Source organism: Xiphophorus maculatus, chromosome 12 (genome assembly GCF_002775205.1).
Source record: "Xiphophorus maculatus strain JP 163 A chromosome 12, X_maculatus-5.0-male, whole genome shotgun sequence".
Classification (NCBI taxonomy): domain Eukaryota; kingdom Metazoa; phylum Chordata; class Actinopteri; order Cyprinodontiformes; family Poeciliidae; genus Xiphophorus; species Xiphophorus maculatus.
In genome coordinates this window covers 8641952-8659873 of record NC_036454.1, presented here as the reverse complement: position 1 = coordinate 8659873, position 17922 = coordinate 8641952, and positions in this window count along the sequence as shown.

The following is a 17922-nucleotide window of genomic DNA, read 5'->3' as shown; positions in this document are numbered from 1 at the left end:
GCTGATCTTTGTCTACTCTCTCCAGCAAGCTAATCTTTTTGTTACAGACCAAATGCTTCCCACCGTCAACATTAAACTTGTTCTGTTTCATTCTGAAGGAAGCTTCCACTTTTCACATTAAAATCCTGTCAAATCATGTGAACCTAACATTTTGAATGTTTCTGCAATTTTACCCATCTTCACTGAATATGTTTTTTCAGCAATGCTAATTAACATTAAATATTCACATTTATAAATATGTAAAACACACACATACACACACACGCCTTCACAGGGTGTGCTATATTTTTCACATGACTGCATTCTCTTTTTAAAGAACTTGTGTAATCCATGCTTGAGCTTCTTTTATTCTCTAAAAACTATTCATTGGACATGATGAATGAATGCCAAGCAATTTAAAATAATCACTATCAGGATTTTTAAAAGAACCCCGCAACAGTATTTGCACATTAATTATTCAAAGACTGTGTAACAAACAAATTGGAGCAACAGCAGCACAGCCACTTATCATCTTTTAATTAAAAGGGACCAGTCAGCCAGCTCTTTTTTCTTATGTATTCTTTTATTCTCAAGTCGTCGCCACCTTACACAAAGCCTCTGACTCAGCGGTTACTGACTTCCTCCTCTGAACCCAAAGTAGTTTTTTTTTCTTTGTCATTTGTCACCTATATTTTCCCCTCACCAAAATTAAGAGCCAAGGCAGGTGTGTGACCTGTCTCTGTTGAATTTCAATGAAATTTGGTGGGGAAAAGAAGTGTGCAAGAAGATTTCAGTAGAAAATTCAGATAAAACTCTTGGATCGATTGCAGTTTGAAATATTTTCCCCTGTGTGCATTTTTAAAATAATTTCTGAATAGGGAATGCATATTTTGAAAATCTTTTACTCCACATATGTTCTTTGGACACAAAAACCACCCTTCAAAGATTGCCTTAAAATATTACATATCAACAAGTTTTTCAGCTTACCCAGATATTGATTTCTGTCCTTATCTTAAATAAATATTCAGAAATTTGTAACCCCTTAAAAGGTAAAATATGATTGTTAAAATATCACTGTTAAAAAAAATAATTGTTTGTCTCCCTCCTATACAAATTTGTTCTGTTAATAAAATTTTATTTTAATAAATTTTGAACTTTGTGGATTGAAAGGATAAAAAATAGAAATTACAATAAAATAGTAGTGTAAGAAAAATAAACAAAAGTGCATAAAAATGCTAAAGAGACCCATATTTAGTTTGGAAGACATGAAAAAATGCTATAAATTAATTTTAAGTCTTTTGCATCAATCGAGTTGAACTTATGGAAAACTCAAAAAAGTCTACGAATCCAGGAAAATAAAATAAAAATAAAACATAATGCCTAAAATAGCAAAAATAGTTGCAACAAGTTTAGAAAATTACAATAATATCTTTATCTTCCCAAAAGTAAGATACTAACTACTGGTAACTATCAAAGGACCCCACTTTTAGTCATTTTAAATATTCCTTTAAAGGTTCACAAATGTAAATGTTATCCCACTTATGTGAACAAACTTGTTCAGCTGTTCATATTTGACAGCTGGTTAGAAATAAAGCTTGTTAAAGATTCGTTTTCTGTTTGCTGGCTGACTGACAGCCGGTTTGGCATCATGAGGACTGATCACCATCAGCAAGACTTATCAACCACACACACAAACACACACACACACTCAGGCCCAGAATACAAAATTAACAAACATGACACAAACTATGGCTTTCAGTGCTTTTTTATTTATTTATTTTTTTTGGACAGCTGTCCATATTTCCACTAACAGGCACCAATATTATCCCTCAAACTTACACACCACTTTAGCCTTTTCTATGTAGGTAGTTTCTCAAAATCTTTTTGAATTCCAATCAAAATAATTTTTTTAGGTAAGCTTCCCACAGGCACCAATAATTTCTGTTACGCACTTAGCCTTTGATATAAAGTTATTATTCTGATTATGTAATAATGTAATAAAGCAGTTATCATCCCTTAGAGAAGACAAAGTAAACAGAGATAGAGAGAGACTGGGGAAAGAAAGGAATTTACCCATTAAGACACCAACAGATCCGGCTCCTTTGGGAGCGCTCGTATGTGGGAGAGGCAAAGAAAAGAGGAGGAAGAAGAGGAGGAGACTGATAAATGAAGAGAGGAGGAAATGAAATGAGAGGACAGGAGAAGATGGGCCGCTTGCTCTGATCAAAGTGCGAATATTCTCAGCACTCTCCTCTCCAAGATTAAATACTAATAACGCTCAACAGCTGCTCAGTGAGCTTGCTAACCCTCATTACCACAATGTTCTACATGTGTACCGCTTTAGGAATGCAGAGCTTCATTGCTACTCAAGATGTTCACCGAGAGGAAATGAAAGCAGCAACTTCAAAATTTCCTGCAGGGAATCTAAAAATGTTATTACAAATGTTCTGTGATGGCTTTAAGTAGACTGACATGGGACTTTGATTAACTTCAAAATAAGTATTTCTGCAGAATCTACTTTGCAGTTATTGGTTGTTATGCAAAACTTTCTATTGCATGTCTGGGATGTTTTGAACGCTGGACGATGAATAAAAGTTTGTTGCACAGCCAGATAGATGACAATTGTGTTAAATTTATATTGTGAATTATATTTCTACTCATACCAAGCACAAAATACATTCATACATCGATATGCAGATAAGTAGATTACTAGCACTTTCTTAGATAATGAGTTTTTAATAAGTCCCTCCTATTTTGAGCTCCTTCCATAACGAGCCGTTTTAGGGCGCCTTGTCACTTTAAATCCAGATAAGCTGCTGCTGGCCTCGTCTCCCCTCCCCCCAAACCAACTTTTGCACTTGTAGGTAAAAACGGCTGCAAACAGCTGCACAAGTATACAACCATACATTTTTGAAAAGCATTAGCGGAGCCTCCTGCACAATTAACAAGAATGCAGAAAGTGGTTTCTGGATGGTAAGTCAACAACAAAACACTTGTGTTTTCCAGCAGTTATTTTCCAGAACATACAGTGATAAAACCAGTTGACCAAATGTGCTGGATCACCACTTGGATGCTAGGTAAAGGGCTGGGGTTGCTAAGCAATGGCACAGTGTGGCTCAACAATTGGGAGGTTTTTGAATCGATTCATTTTCCAGAGACCAAACCAAATTATTGCCAAACAACGGTTGAGCAGGTTTTTTTAATCGCTTGAGTTGTTTAAAAGCAGTGAAGACCCAAATCAAAGTATAAAAACATGTCAAAAAGGAATTTTACAGAATTGGTCCCCTTTAAACCTCAAACACTGTGAGTTATTTTGGAGAAATAAATAGTTTTTCTTACTTTAAAAATTAAGGACATGCTTATACGTCCTCCAGATTTTCTTCATATGTAAGTCTAGAAAATAACAATAGCTTCGATCATTAGCAAATCAACACTTGAAGATTCCTTAGGCATCTTAAGCATCTGAGTCAGCTGATAGCCTTTCCACATACTTTTTAATTGCCATAAATACCTTCAAACAGCATGCGTCTGTTCCCACAAATCCATCAGAGAACACACAATGCAAATGCAAAACTGTAACTGGCTGCACTGTGACAATAGCAACACCAGACTGAATCACTTAAATAATCCAAATACCTAAACAAGTAACACCCAACATACAAAGACCGACACATCTTGGTAATTACTGACATTTAAAAAGGCTGCATAAATATTTAAAATTCAATATAATCAAGAAATTGAGAACCCTCTTGGTAATATTGAGGATTTTTTATTCATAACATAGTTAAAGACAAAAAAAAAGTGTTGTGTTCAACAACATATAAGATGATTTTGACAGCCTAACCACAGGGACTGATTAAAACTCAAGAATAAAGAACTAATGGAAAACTACTCAAAACAGCAGGCAGAACTGTTGGTATATATAGTATAGCAAGACTGGAATGCCAACTTTGTACATGTAACATTAAGCTCCAGGTTAAGAGTGTGTGCTTACTCACTATCGAATCCTGTGTGTGTGTGTGTGTGGGGGGGGGGGGGTTATTTTATGAAGGTTGGGACTCCAGAAGACTTTAGGACATTAAATTTAATTTACTAAATCTATTTTTTAACTGCGATGTCAAATCCAGAAACAGCATTCCTTTTTTGTAATCATGAGCTACCTCCTGCAGATACGCATTGATTCATTATGGTCATTTTCTGCAAATGTTATTGCCTGTTAGATAGTACTAAATATCCCACCAAGTAAACCAGCGCCTAATCAGAATTTGTCCCGTTGCCTCATGTTCAGAATCACGCTAACATATAAATAACACTAAAAGAGTGCAGCAGATGGTGAGGGTGTGTGAGACAACTGCAGCATGGCATAAGGACCAAAGTTAGCAAAATGAGGCCATATGGATGAAATATCTGACAGCAGTGACAGAAGTTCCAATCAAAATCAATAAAGGTAAAACAAACCGTTGAAAACAGCCTTAATAAAGTAACAAAGTAACAAGGACACTTAAAAATGTTGTAGAAATTAGGAATGTTGTTCTAAAACGTGTGCTTCCACTCTATCAACCATTTTATCCAACTGAATTAGCTGTTTGTGGTGCTGCTGTCCACGGCTGTGACACGTATCCTGAGTGGATATGGCTGCAGAGCGCATCGTGTGCATCTCAGCTTGGCGCATCTTGTTTGTTGTCTTTGCGTCTTGCAGTCGGGCAGCACAAGAACTGGCGGTTAATCAGTGCAGCACGTCTTAATGGGCTAAAATGCACACACAAATGCACTCCACACAAACACACACACACACACACAGGCACAGCAAGGAGCATAATTGCCTGTGATTGCATTTGGATACCCATCTACACTCATGATGATTAGCTACGCGATGCTAACCGAGAGAAAGAGCTGCTGAGCAAAGGAGGGATGGAGAGACGGGGAGAGGATGGGAGCAGAAGACTTATTAGCTGGCACAGTTCTCCTTACATTACCATTCATGAGAAGTTTTAAGCAATTAAAAGTCCGTCTGAATCCTCTAGACAGCAAATATTTATGCTGCTGCTAAATAACCAAAGTTACTGTCAGATTTACTGATTAAATAACCATTTTAAAAGCTTTTTGCATATACGGTGATGCAGAGACCAATCACAAAATGTTAAAACAATAATTTAAATCAATCATCTGTATTTATGTGTAGCTTTTAATATATTACAAGAATACAAATTTGTTTTGATGTGGTTTCAGTGTGGTTGGAATTAAAGCTGATAGTCTGTCATATTTATTATACATAGAGCAACATTTACAAGAGAAACCATGATTTTTAAAATGCAGAAATGATGCAAATAATGAAGATTGGTCATACTGTCACACCGGATCATGCACACATTTAAACTTTCTCAAACAGGATGAACAATAGCAGTCAGTGCATGAATCAGCAGGATTTACCCCACATTAATTCCCCTTGTCTCCAAAACCGAGCTGATCTTATTTAAAAAATATTTTTACAGTGTCAAAGTTCAGACCTATTCTGAATTTTAAATCTCTGATAAAACTTAAAAATTGCTGTTCAAAGATGTTTGTCATGTTTTCTGACTGAGCTTGATCTATTTTGTGAAGAAGAATGGAAGAAAATTAGAGTCTCTGGAGGTGGCAGATACACTGAAAAAAGAGAATAGAGTTCCAACTTTAAAAAAATGAAATCATTTGTTACATGTAATCGAATTAAATTTGTCAAAATTTATTTACATTTGTTTTACAAAATTAATTAATCAAATCAATCTGCTGACTTCAATAAACTTAATGTTACAAATTAACAAAAAAATTGTTAATTTAATTTAAAAAAGTTGGATTACCTGTTTTTTTTTCTGTATACCCTGTAAAAATTACAGCTGTGACTGCAGTACAAGATAGTTTGCAAATAAACTATCCGCTTCCCTCATTAATAAGTTTCTACTTTGTGTTGGTCTAGAACACAAAAAGTTTGGACAGTAACAAATTTGTTAATTCTTTTTGCAAGGTACTAAAAAAGAAATAAAAAAGGAAACAAAATAATGTTATTAAGTCTGCAATATTGTAGCATCAAGGTAACATTACATGTCAAACAAGTAGGACGTTAGATTGTTTCCTTGGTCAGATCAAGAACTGTGAAAGAAGAAAAAAACATCAGGGTAAATGTCAGGCAGCATGGTGATTTTTTATTTTTTTGGTTTCACAATTTCACAGTTTTTCAGACTCTCAGTATGCTGTTGACAGTTACATCACAAATAAATCTGGCAGGCAATCCAGCCTTCATATTCACCCAAATTAAATCGTCAGTCAGGTCCTGGGGGTTCAGATCTCAGTGTGAGAGGCATATTGAAATGCATCATCAAGGCAGATTTAAAGCTAATTATCATTAATAAGCAGATCCTGCAAGTAGCATTTCTATGAAAAGATAAACATTTTTCCCCACAGTCCCCCATAGACGGTCGCATGAAAAGACTGGAGATGTCTCGCTCTTTGAGCTTATGCAGATGGTGCAACGCAGGCGAATGAATGAGTGAGAAGGGGGTAGGACAGAAAGGAAACAGGAGAAAGTGGAAGCGAGAGGCATGAAGATGAGAGTTGGGATGAGAGGAGGAAGGGGAACGTCAACGATGAGGAGGTGAGCGAGAGAGAGCGGACAAAGAAGTGGGAAGAAGAGAGGGAACAGCAGTCTTAATGTGTGTGCATGAGTGACAGCCATGTGCAAGTATTGACAGTGTGACTGCAGAGCAGAGAAAATGGGGGCTGAAATAGCTCGTTAACCAGGGCCCTAAATACTGGCAGTATCATAGAAATGAATGTGAGGAGGGGAAATGGAGAACAAAAAGAAGCAACCAAAATACTCACAGAAAACATGCTGAGAGTGTGGGAGGACGAAAGTAAGAGAACATGGAAGAACTGGGAAAGAAAACTTGCTTCATGTTTTTATTTTAAGCTGACAAGGACGAAAATGGAGATAAAGAAGGACTGATGTAAATGGCTGCTCATTGTCCTGAATGTCATCAGAGTTGTAGTAATTGTTGTATTTGTCTCTTTTAGAGAAAAGTGTCACAATTCTCTTTAGTTACAACATTCACTTAAAATCCATCATTAATGCATGATGCACAGGGCGGGTAGTGTCTATCTCCAGCAGTCACTGGGCGAGTGAGGGTGAATCCTGCACAGGTTGCCAGTCAATTACATGGCAACACAGAGACATACATAATAAAAACAACCTTGCATCACTCTCATATCTGAGGACAATTCAGAGAAGAGGAAGGATCCCAACACTCACTGCATCCTTTACATTAAGATTTTGACCAAAATTTTGAATCTGACACATTTTGGTCTCAATGTAACTCCAAAAATGTGGGATGCACACATTTTTTCTTTAAATGTATGCATGCATCGTAATCCTTTATACAATGTAATATTAGGCCTAAGCTAACAAAAATAAATCAATAAATTATGAGAATAAAGTCATACATTTTCAAGGATAAAGTTGTATGATAATAAAATTGAAATATTCATAGAATAAAGTCGTAGTATTATGAGAATAATGTCATATTAGAATAAAGCTGAAACCTTAAGATAATAAAATAAATATTATAAAAAAGCTAATAAATACTGCATGAATAAATATTATGAAATAATATCAGACTGTAGTCATAATATTGTCAGACTAAACTCATTAGGTTACCAGAATAAATTTTCTTAGTTGCTGTAATACTCTATCTAGTTTGATGCTTTTGCATCACAACCTTTACCTGGTAAAAAAAAGAAAATGCAGACTTGGTGTTTATTTAACATCTTTAGCCTCCCACAAACTTAAACTGGCATTCTCTTTATCTCATTAGTTTGTTTTGCTAATTTAATTTTAATTTTTTATTTTTGGGGGCAACCAAAATCTGGGATTTGAGTTTACACGCCCAAAATGAAATCTTTTAAGACCACCAAATTTCACTTCATTATCAACAACATTTGTCAATGTTTTCTGCAGCCAAAATCTGCCATGAAAAATAGCCGATGGTCCAACAACATAACGATGGCAATCGCACAACAGGAGATGTTGGCTCATTAAAAATGACAATTGTTCAGAGGAAAATGTAGGAATTTATTCGCTAAAACAAACAGTAACACCTGTTGAAAGGAAAGGGTCACCAGAAAATCCCTCTTTGTTCCGGTCACAATGTCAAAACGATCAACAACAAATCTTAACACTTCAAAAAGGTCAAATCTAGTTCTGGTTATTTACAGCATGTCTGACAGACATTAAAAATGGGCTATTTTCAGCATCTTACACTTATTTTTGGCAATATGGAGGGTTTTATTTCTTACCACTCTCAACCAGTTTCTGGCAGAGCTGTAACTGTGATTGGACAGTGTGGGACTATAGACAGTGGCTACATGCCCACTTTGGCTCCATGTCACATATGAAAGAAGCAGAGGACACTTTCAAACTCTTGCTGCAGGACTTCTTCTGGCAGAAAGAATTAACTTTCTGAGCCAGACATGCATACACGCACATGGGTATGCAAACACGAACGCCACACACACACATTTGTATGAGCAAAGTGACTCCAAAAATGTGTGAGCAGAAAGAACAAATGAGACACAGACTTCATGGGGGTGGGTGGTTTAGGTGTGAACATGTAAATGACAGGCGTATGGGCAAGAATAGCCAGCCAACATGTCCCTCTGTTTTCTTCCTCCATCATCCTTATGAATAAAAGATTGACAAGGCTGCCTTACACGCATGCAGATTGATTTAGTCAAATTGCATGTGAGAAATGATGCGCCTAATTTAGACCTTTTCAATTCTTCATTCAGTCTGTCACATGGTAGGGACCAGCTACCATTCCCCCTACTGTATCACAGATTATTCACCATTTTTACTGCCTTTCTCACTCTCATTCTTGTTTAGTTATTTTTTTCTTCTCTGTGGTTGTTTACTTATTTAGTTCAGGGATAGGCAATTGTGGTCCTCAATGGCTGGTGTCCTGCATGCCTGAACACACCAGATTTAAATGAACCGGTCATTAGCAGGCTCCTGCAGACCTTGGTGACAGGCTGAAGAGAAAACTAAACTATCTGAATCTGGATTAGAGGTTGAAGATGGACACTGGACTGCTGCACACCTCTGCTTTAGCTCCTCTAACCCAGACATGTCCAACTTTATGCACATTTGTGTTCACTTACTGTAGTTCTTGTGCTACATTTTACCCTTATTTTTTGATATGGCAGAGGCTTTTTAATGTGTTTATATAACATAACTCCCCCCCTAATAAAACAGCAGAAAAAATTCAACAACGGACTATTATGAGAATCCAAATTAAACAAAAACCACCACTAGGTGTCACACTGGAGCAGATGAATCTGGGCTCTAAAGGATAAAAACCTGCAAGTTGAAATTTTGAAGAAGTTATCCATTTTCCAAAACAAACTCAGAATGAAACTTATGACAATCTGGAGAAATCATGTTATCCATTAAACCTCTTTTTCCTCCTGCATTGCAAGGAATTATCTGCAAAGTTACATACTGAATAATCAATCTAGCATGAACCAAAATATCCCCCAAAGTGGGAAGTATGTCTACATAATTTGACTAGATAAAACTTTCCACCGACATGCACAAGCACAGATGTGGCACATGTTTCATTTTCCTGCCAAAAGTCGTATCTTTCTAGCAGACGGTTGCATGCCAGCTCTCTCAAACTATTTTCCATGTTGGTTCACTGAAAGCTAATGAAGCGTTTTAAACAGGATCTTCCACACTGAGGTGTCTCCAATTCAACATGCCATGCAAAATGTGAAGGCTAAAAAAAGTTCTTTGCTGTGTGGTCAACAGATATTTTCTATCTTTTTACAAGACTTTGATGAGTCTGTTTAAAATATATATGCTTATGCATCAATTGTAGATGTTCATGTTTTAAATACAAAAGGCTTTTTCATCAATAGAGGTTTAGATTGAGCATGTATAATACAGCATTTAACCTACAACCACTGCACTTTCTATTCGACTTTTATGCAAATAAAATTTGGTAGGAGGTTCCCTCATTAAACACATATATGGAAAACAAAAATACGCATACATCCTGGTAATTTGGAAACCAGCTTATACTGATATTCTGGACTTAGTTAAGTTTGTAGCAAATACACTGTTAGACATACTAAATGTCATGAGAGCAATCAATTTTTAATCTATTGATTTAAAAGGGCAATATTTGTCTAACTTTTCCCAATATTCAGAACAAAAATAAAGACGTCTTTTGCTTGTTTATATTTTGTCTTATTTCAAAAAATGTCTATATTGTGTTTTACACAAATTCATGTTTCTAAATAAAATCCAGCATCAAAAGTTACATAATTATTTTTAAAACTCCATGAATGTGTGATTTAATCTCAGTTTAACATTCTCTGAAGGCCTTCAAGGTTCATTGAGGAATATTAGTGAACAAACAGGCTTCAACCTGAACAAACCTTCTCCATAATGACAAACGGTGGAGGAAGCATCAAATCATATAAATTCTCAATCAAAGACACAGCTGTTTGTGGATGTGAGAGCTTTTGCAATGTGTTGCTATAGCGCATGTGTACTTTTATATAAGTAATAGAACATTTCAAAACCTACAAAGTTATGCAGAGCTCTGCAGTTGATTAAATCAGCCTAGGTACGGCATTTCCAAGTAAAATTCAAGAGGCATCAATCGATGTTTGCGAGACCTTTTCTAGAGAGGAAGGAAAGAGGCAGAGAAGAAGAGATGAAAAGCAAGACGATGGAAAGTCTATGAAGAAAAAGGAGGTGAAAGAAATTAAGTGAAGCAAAACAGAAGTGAAAAAGACAAAAACACCAAAGCAAAAAAAGACAAATTTATATGGAAGCAGGCTACTTCAAGGAGCTTATCGCTCATATGATAATCATCAGGCAATTTGATTGGCCGGCAGATAGAAGGTCAAGAAGGCGGCTACACATAATTGCGCCTTCCAGCTCGGCCCAACTGAGCCATTTAAAGCACACAGGTATCATTTTCATCTACGTGTGTGCGTGTGTGTGTTGGGGTGGGCGTGTGTGTGCGTGTGTTGGCGTGGGCGTGTGTGGGCGTGTGCGTGTGTGGGCGTGTGTGTGCGTGGGCGTGTGTGGGCGTGTGTGTGCGTGGCAGTACAAAATGTCTTCATGAGGACTTGTTTGAATTTTAAACTTTGAAACAAGGATATTAAAACCAAATTAACTTGTGTGTTTGCAAGATAAAACAGAAAATGTGTTTTTAGGTTTCAGATTAAAGCCCAAAAAACTGTGTAGCATTTTGGATAAGATTTAAACAAGTACATAGATGGAAAGCTATCTGGGTACATGAGAGTGATATACATGCAGATGATGCATGAAAGAAAAAAAATCTGTGCATGAAGATATTTTGAGAGAAACACACTGATTTATCATGATTTCAGTAAAATAATTGTTGTTTTTGTGTCAATAAACACTTCTGTTGACACTGATATTATTCGCTTAGGTGGAAACTTTATCAGAGGCCGTCTCGTGTACAATGTCAAAACATTTAGGTGTGTTTGCTGTTGGAATACAGATAAAAATTGTCTTATACTAAGCTTATACTGAGCTGAAATAATAGCAATTTTGCCTTTAATCATATTTTCGAATTTACAGTGGAGAAAATAGCAAAATTAGGATTTTTGATCATACTGCTATTAATAACCGACATTTATTATTACAACAATAAATCAAAATTCTTATAAGAAATCTTTCAAGATAAATGATAAATGAGACGACAAATACATCTGTTAATCTCAGTAGTGTAATACTCAGATCCTGTCCCATCACAACCAGGGGCCCTCAGAGCATCATTTGATTTTATTTTGTAGTGATAGATTGCACTTTTTGCACAAATTTAAAAAATAAAGCACATTAAACTTGCTAACTTGTTTATGATAAATTCAGTGTTAGTCTGGAGATGTTACTTTCAAGTAGTTCAAATTAAATTGCCACACTTAAATACTACTCTGCATTTCAAAATGCAAACTAATTAGAGCATCTGTGCTTGTTTAGTACTCCTATAAGGTTAAAATCTATATGATGTAAGCTAATTACAAATAACCCTAATGCACACATGCAGTAGCCTAGGCAAGCTGATATAGGGGGACCCCAATTTAAAATCTGTTTAGGGCCCCGAAAAGGCTTGGGCCAGCCCTGGCATCACTATGGATGACCATAGTGTGTGCATATGGAGGTGCCAAGAGGAGAGTACCAGTTTGGCTGGTGTTGTGGGGAAACAAGCTGGCATTACTCCGGCCAGAGATGTGTGAGAGCCTCTGGTAGAGATTTGGAGGACCCTGAAGGCACCGCGCTAAGTGAGTAACACCCTTTGTCCGTATGTTTTGCACCTCATCAGACAGAAAGTTGGCGTAGTTACAGCTTGCCTTGAGCTGCCAGGTCCCTAGAACCTTCAGCACTCAAAAACACCGAACATAAACTGTGACTGAGTGCTAATCTGCTGACATCAGCTGTAATCACTCCATTCTGCAACACATCACTGCTTCCCTCCAGATCCTAAGGGGGGGCCACTCTGTGCACAGACATAAAACCAGCAACACCAGCAACTCTTTATGCATTTAATCTGATACTTTAATAATTACTAAACAGTCACGAGACTTATCAACGCATGCATTTTCAAGATGGAAACTTTAGCACAAAACTTTGCAGTTGCACTTTTATAGAGAATACGGAAGCTTAATTGCTAGTTTGCTTTTATAGAGAAAGAAAATCCTGTTTTTATTTTGGAAGAAGTTGAAACCCTGTTGTTCTTTTCTTGTAAAGGTAAAACTGAAAACAGAGGGAGAGCAGTTTATGTGAAATTTTCTGGGGTAGAAATGATTGTCTTGAACAACAATTTTCAAATGGAAGACAGCAGGTGTTCACCTATTGGTAAAATTAGACATCTCAGGAATTGGTTTGCGAAAAGGGTGATTTTTTTTTCTTCACGTTTTTCTCCGTAAAGAAAAATACAATTCTTATAAAAACACTATGATAAAAAGCAGAGAAAATAAAATGACAAGGTATTGACAAAACATATAGCCACAGTTCTGTACTTTAACAAAAAGAAACAACAAACAGACACAAGATGAGAAGGAATTATATATTATTAGAAACCAACTGATAGAGTGCAGAGAGGGGACATGAGTTTTCTGTTTGTCAGCTTTGATGGAATCGTTTTTAGCTGAAAGAAGCTTTTGACTGACACAAAAGCTTGACGCTGCCCTCAAGTCTCCAACAACTCCAACAAGTTATTTTAAGCACATGCAGAAGACAGTGCATTCCTCTGAGTGTCTATATATATATATAAATATATTTATATATATACATTTGTGTGTTTGTGTTTGGCTGGGAGAAAGAGGCGCAGGTGGTGGGTTACAGGGCCTTGGAGGCTCTGTTTAAACCACCAGGGACAAAGACAGACTGATTTTTTACTTCTTTTTTTCTAGCTTTCCATTGCTCAACCATTTTCAACTTCTGTTTTTTTTTAATTTGTATTTTCTTCATCATGTGCTCCCTCCTTTTCTCCATCCTACTTCACTCTCATCCTCTGCACAACATGTGTACAGTTATCTCCATCTAGTGGCAAGTCCTGCAAAAATTAGTTTTCAGCCTAATTTTAAACCATTCGGCTCTTCAACTATAATACACAGTATGTAGTTTTTGGATATACTATTTAAAATGTCTTGAAATAAAAAGATATCTGCACTTATGTATTTAAAATTCATAATGTTTAAAGTATTTATGCTGCTTAAGACACAATTGAAGCAATAAATACAAAGGTATCACCCAAGCAACCTAAAATGTGATGTATTATATTTGTATTTTTATGTCATAGAGTAACAAAGAGCATAATTGCAAAGTGGAACCAAAATAATGCATGGTTTAACATTTTTAGAGACAGAAATCTGAAAAGTGTGGCCTGAGTGCTTTTAGAGAACACCTAGTTAAGTTTCCCCTTCAGTCACAGCAGACATGTTTGTGTGGAGAAGTTTAAGCAGATTGAGGCTATAAAGTAAGTTTTTAAAAAGTTTTGAATCTTGTACCAACATTTACAAACATTTACAATTGTCTTTATTACTATTATTATTATCCATAGATTTTCTTGTCTTGTTTTGAGTTTGTAACCATTTTGTCTATGTAAGATAATTTATTTATTGGCTCTTTAGCACAATATATTAAAAAGGCACCTGAATATTACAGAGCATGTTTTTATTTACAGATATTTTTTTTTTATCATTACTGACTCTGTAGGTAATATATTTCATTAAATTGAGATAAGAGGTGGGATTAAATAAGTGTTTGCTTCTTCCTACATCTTTTCAAACTGAAAAATAGTGGTAAACAAATTATTTAGCTCTTGGTTATGTGTGCACATATTTTCTCTGTTCTACTGATTGCCTGTTTTCTTGTCTATTTGAAATAAATAAATTAATTAATTAATTAATCAAATCATATCAAAACTAAACTAACATGCCAGTCAAGGAATGTTGAAGATCAAAGATGTATCCAAGACTAGTAGTTCTGTAGTTCTTGATCCACAGAACAAGTGGAAAAAGTGTTTGGTCAGTTGCAAAATGCGACTTAGTTTACCTCCTGACATGCAAAATGGAATCAGAAAATGGATTGTAGGTAATAGATTTACAATAGAAAGGTTTAGATTTAATCTGTTTCATGAGGTAGGATTACCCAGTTAAAGCTTGGATGTTGATGTTCACAGACAGCTACCATGCAATCTAACTGAGCTTGGGCCATTCTGCGAAGTATTTTAGGCAAACATCATTATCTGGAAGTAAAAAGAACTGGTAGAATCAAACATCAAGACATGTACTTTAAGGGAAATGTTGTTTGATGTGGAGAAAGCTGCATTTTTCTGATGTACATATGTAGGAATATATACAGCTCTGGAAAAAATAAGAGACCACTTAAAATGATCTGTTTCTCTGATTTTACTTTTTATAGGTTTATGTTTGAGTAAAATGAACATTGTTCTTTTATTCTATGAACTACTGACAGCATGTCTCTGACATTCCAAGCAAATATTTTGTATTTATTTGCAGAAAATGAGAAATGGTCAAAATAATGAAAAAGATGCAGTGCTTTCAGACCTCAAATAATGCAAAGAAAACACATTTATATTCATTTAGAAACAACAATAATAATGTTTTAACTCAGGAAGAGTTCAGAAATCAATAGGAATAACAAGGAGGTTTTCAATGGGGTTCAGTGCAGTGGGCTCTTCATTTTTTCCAGAGCTGTATATGTTTTTCTTCCATTTCAAAATTATGACCATCATCCTGCAAACTTTTAGGATGTATGTGAGATTTTGTCAGCATTGATCTATCTTGGGGATTTCCTGCTGGTGTGTGGGGAAGTGTTTGCTATGAGAGAGGTTACACAGTAAGACAGTGGAAATGTAAACTGTTAAGCAAGAACATGCCTTACCTGACCTATTACATTCATGCGAGTCTTGACAGGTAAAACTTTCCAACAGACCTGACGTCTAGGTTTTGGCGTCTGCGGTATTTGTGCTTAAGCAAAACAAAGACATCCAAAGCTGGTCCTTTCACATGTGATAAACAGTGGAATGGCATGTCAGCGAAATATTCAAGGCATTTACTGTTTGTTGACAATCATTAGGGACCCAAAGGCAAAGAACAGCAATAAACACAGAACTTTCTTTGGGCGTGGAATTTTAAAATATCCAGTCATGGGATTAGCATTTATTTCGCATTTATAGATAGCTATTTACTTCTTTACTTTCAGAATTATATATGTTAAGCTACTTATGAGCTGCAAGTAGATTAAATGTTAAATGCTTAAATTTTTTAATAAAACTGCAAGGAAAAAAAGACAATACGCTGTTTCCTGAATTTCCCTTCTGTGGGACAATAAAAGCTATTTCTATTCTATTGTCTGATTTTTTTTAATAAGGTTCAAGTGGGGATGCAGAAACAGTAAGGTCCAAATATATTTATTGTAAATCATGGTGTTGCTATAAAAGAGATTTGTATTTTTTAGTACTTTTCTCTTGATTTTCTCTTCCCAACTTCCCTTTTTTCCACCACCCCACCCTTGTTTTGTCGCCTTGTCTTTTTCTCAGTTCCTCTTCCTCTGTTTGTCTTGTGCTTTCGTTTCCACTCTCTCTCCCTTCCCTGTGTCTTTTTTTTTTCCCTCGGCCACCTCTGTCTGCCATGGGCAAGCCGGCTGTGGTGATGTTTTAGATCCACCGTGGGGATAACAGACTCTGCCGTCCCAATAGGAGTGTGTGTGTTTGTCACCTGAATGCCCCAGGTCCATCCAATTCATCCCAGTGTGTGGGAGGTTTTATGTGTCTGTGTCAGGTGCTTGCCAATGGGCTTTTGCTCAAATAAAAGCAAGCTTGCTTGGCAGCAGATGTGTGAATTTGACTGTCTTTCTGTCCAACCTGACATCTAATTGTTGTGTTTACTTTAGCATTAATGCTACAAAGTTTTGGTTCAATGTGAACTCTGCAAACCAATTTTCACTTCTTGTTGAAAATTGTTTTCATAGTTTCACATTGACTTTGCAAAAGCAATCATTGAGTCACATGTTAAGAACTTTTGCAAACAAACAAGCAGGCAGATAAAGTTTTTTTTTCAAGCAAATTTCAACTTGACCAAAAATCATTTTACAGTTGCTGACGCAGCTTGATAATCCATACATTTTATGGGGAAACATTCTGGACAAATGTAGCACTTGTTGGAAGGTGTGTGTCATATTTCATCTCATCATTTTACAGACTAATTTCATGGCCAATCACACCTGCAATGTAAAACATTTGAGCTGCATTTAGTTGTCGACTATCTTCTACTCTTTAAGTCAAATACATTGAATGAGTTTTAGATTTTGAACCTAAATATGAGTTTGTGAAAGATAAACTTCCAGTAGCAAATTGTGTTAACTTTTTATTAATTTTGTCAAACCACCAAGAGTTGAATAAACTAAATTTTTTAGGTTGGCATTTTTTAAAAAAAGAGAGAGGAGTGGGAGCTATTTCCCAGAGGTCTTAGCGGCTTGTTTTTGTCTCCTGAAATGGAAGTGTGTTACATTGAACTGACTCCTGAGTTTCATTAAGGCAAATGTTTATTATTTCATGCATCTTGAGGATAGTGTCCTTTTCAGATGAAATGTTTTTGAGCAAAATTCATTGTGATGTTTAATAAAATTCTCATTATCAGATCAGAAATTTTGTTCAGGCAATTTGAAACAAAAACTTAAATTACTCTGAAGTGAAATAAATACTTTAACTTGATATTGTGAGTAAGATAACAGAGAAATTAGGCTCTTTAACTAGGTGAAGGCAGTTTTTTTCTTGAATATTGTGAAATAATTATTTGGTTTAAATTAAAGCATTAAGTTAAAACTCACAATTACAGTGTGGGTTAAGCAGCAGGACAAGGACTTAGAGCGCATCACTAAGTTCACCTCCATACACTCACAAAATTAAACAAAATGAAGGTTTTGGAGCGACCTAGTTAAAGTTCAGACATAAGTGTAACTGAGAAGCTGCAGTGGGATCCTGCAATGTAGCAGAATTACAAAACCGCTCTTCAAAGATGTGGGTGAAACTCTTCCACAGAAATGTGAAACAGTTATTGCCAGTTCCTGCAAGCACTTTATGTCAGTTATCAATGCTAGGGTGCAAGCATCTATTTTGTATGTCCTCGAATTGTCGTTTTGTTTTGTTTTTTTCTTAAATGAATGTCTTAAAACATTTACCGTAAGTGTGACCAAAAGAAAAAAAATAGCAGAACTGCATAGGAGCAAATTTATATGTATTTTTTCACCACTATGTTTATAAGTTTTGTTTGAGGAAACTGAGGGTTGTTTCTGGCAATCTAACCTCATGATTCACACAACTCTGCCTTTTTTGAGGTAGTTGTTGTTTT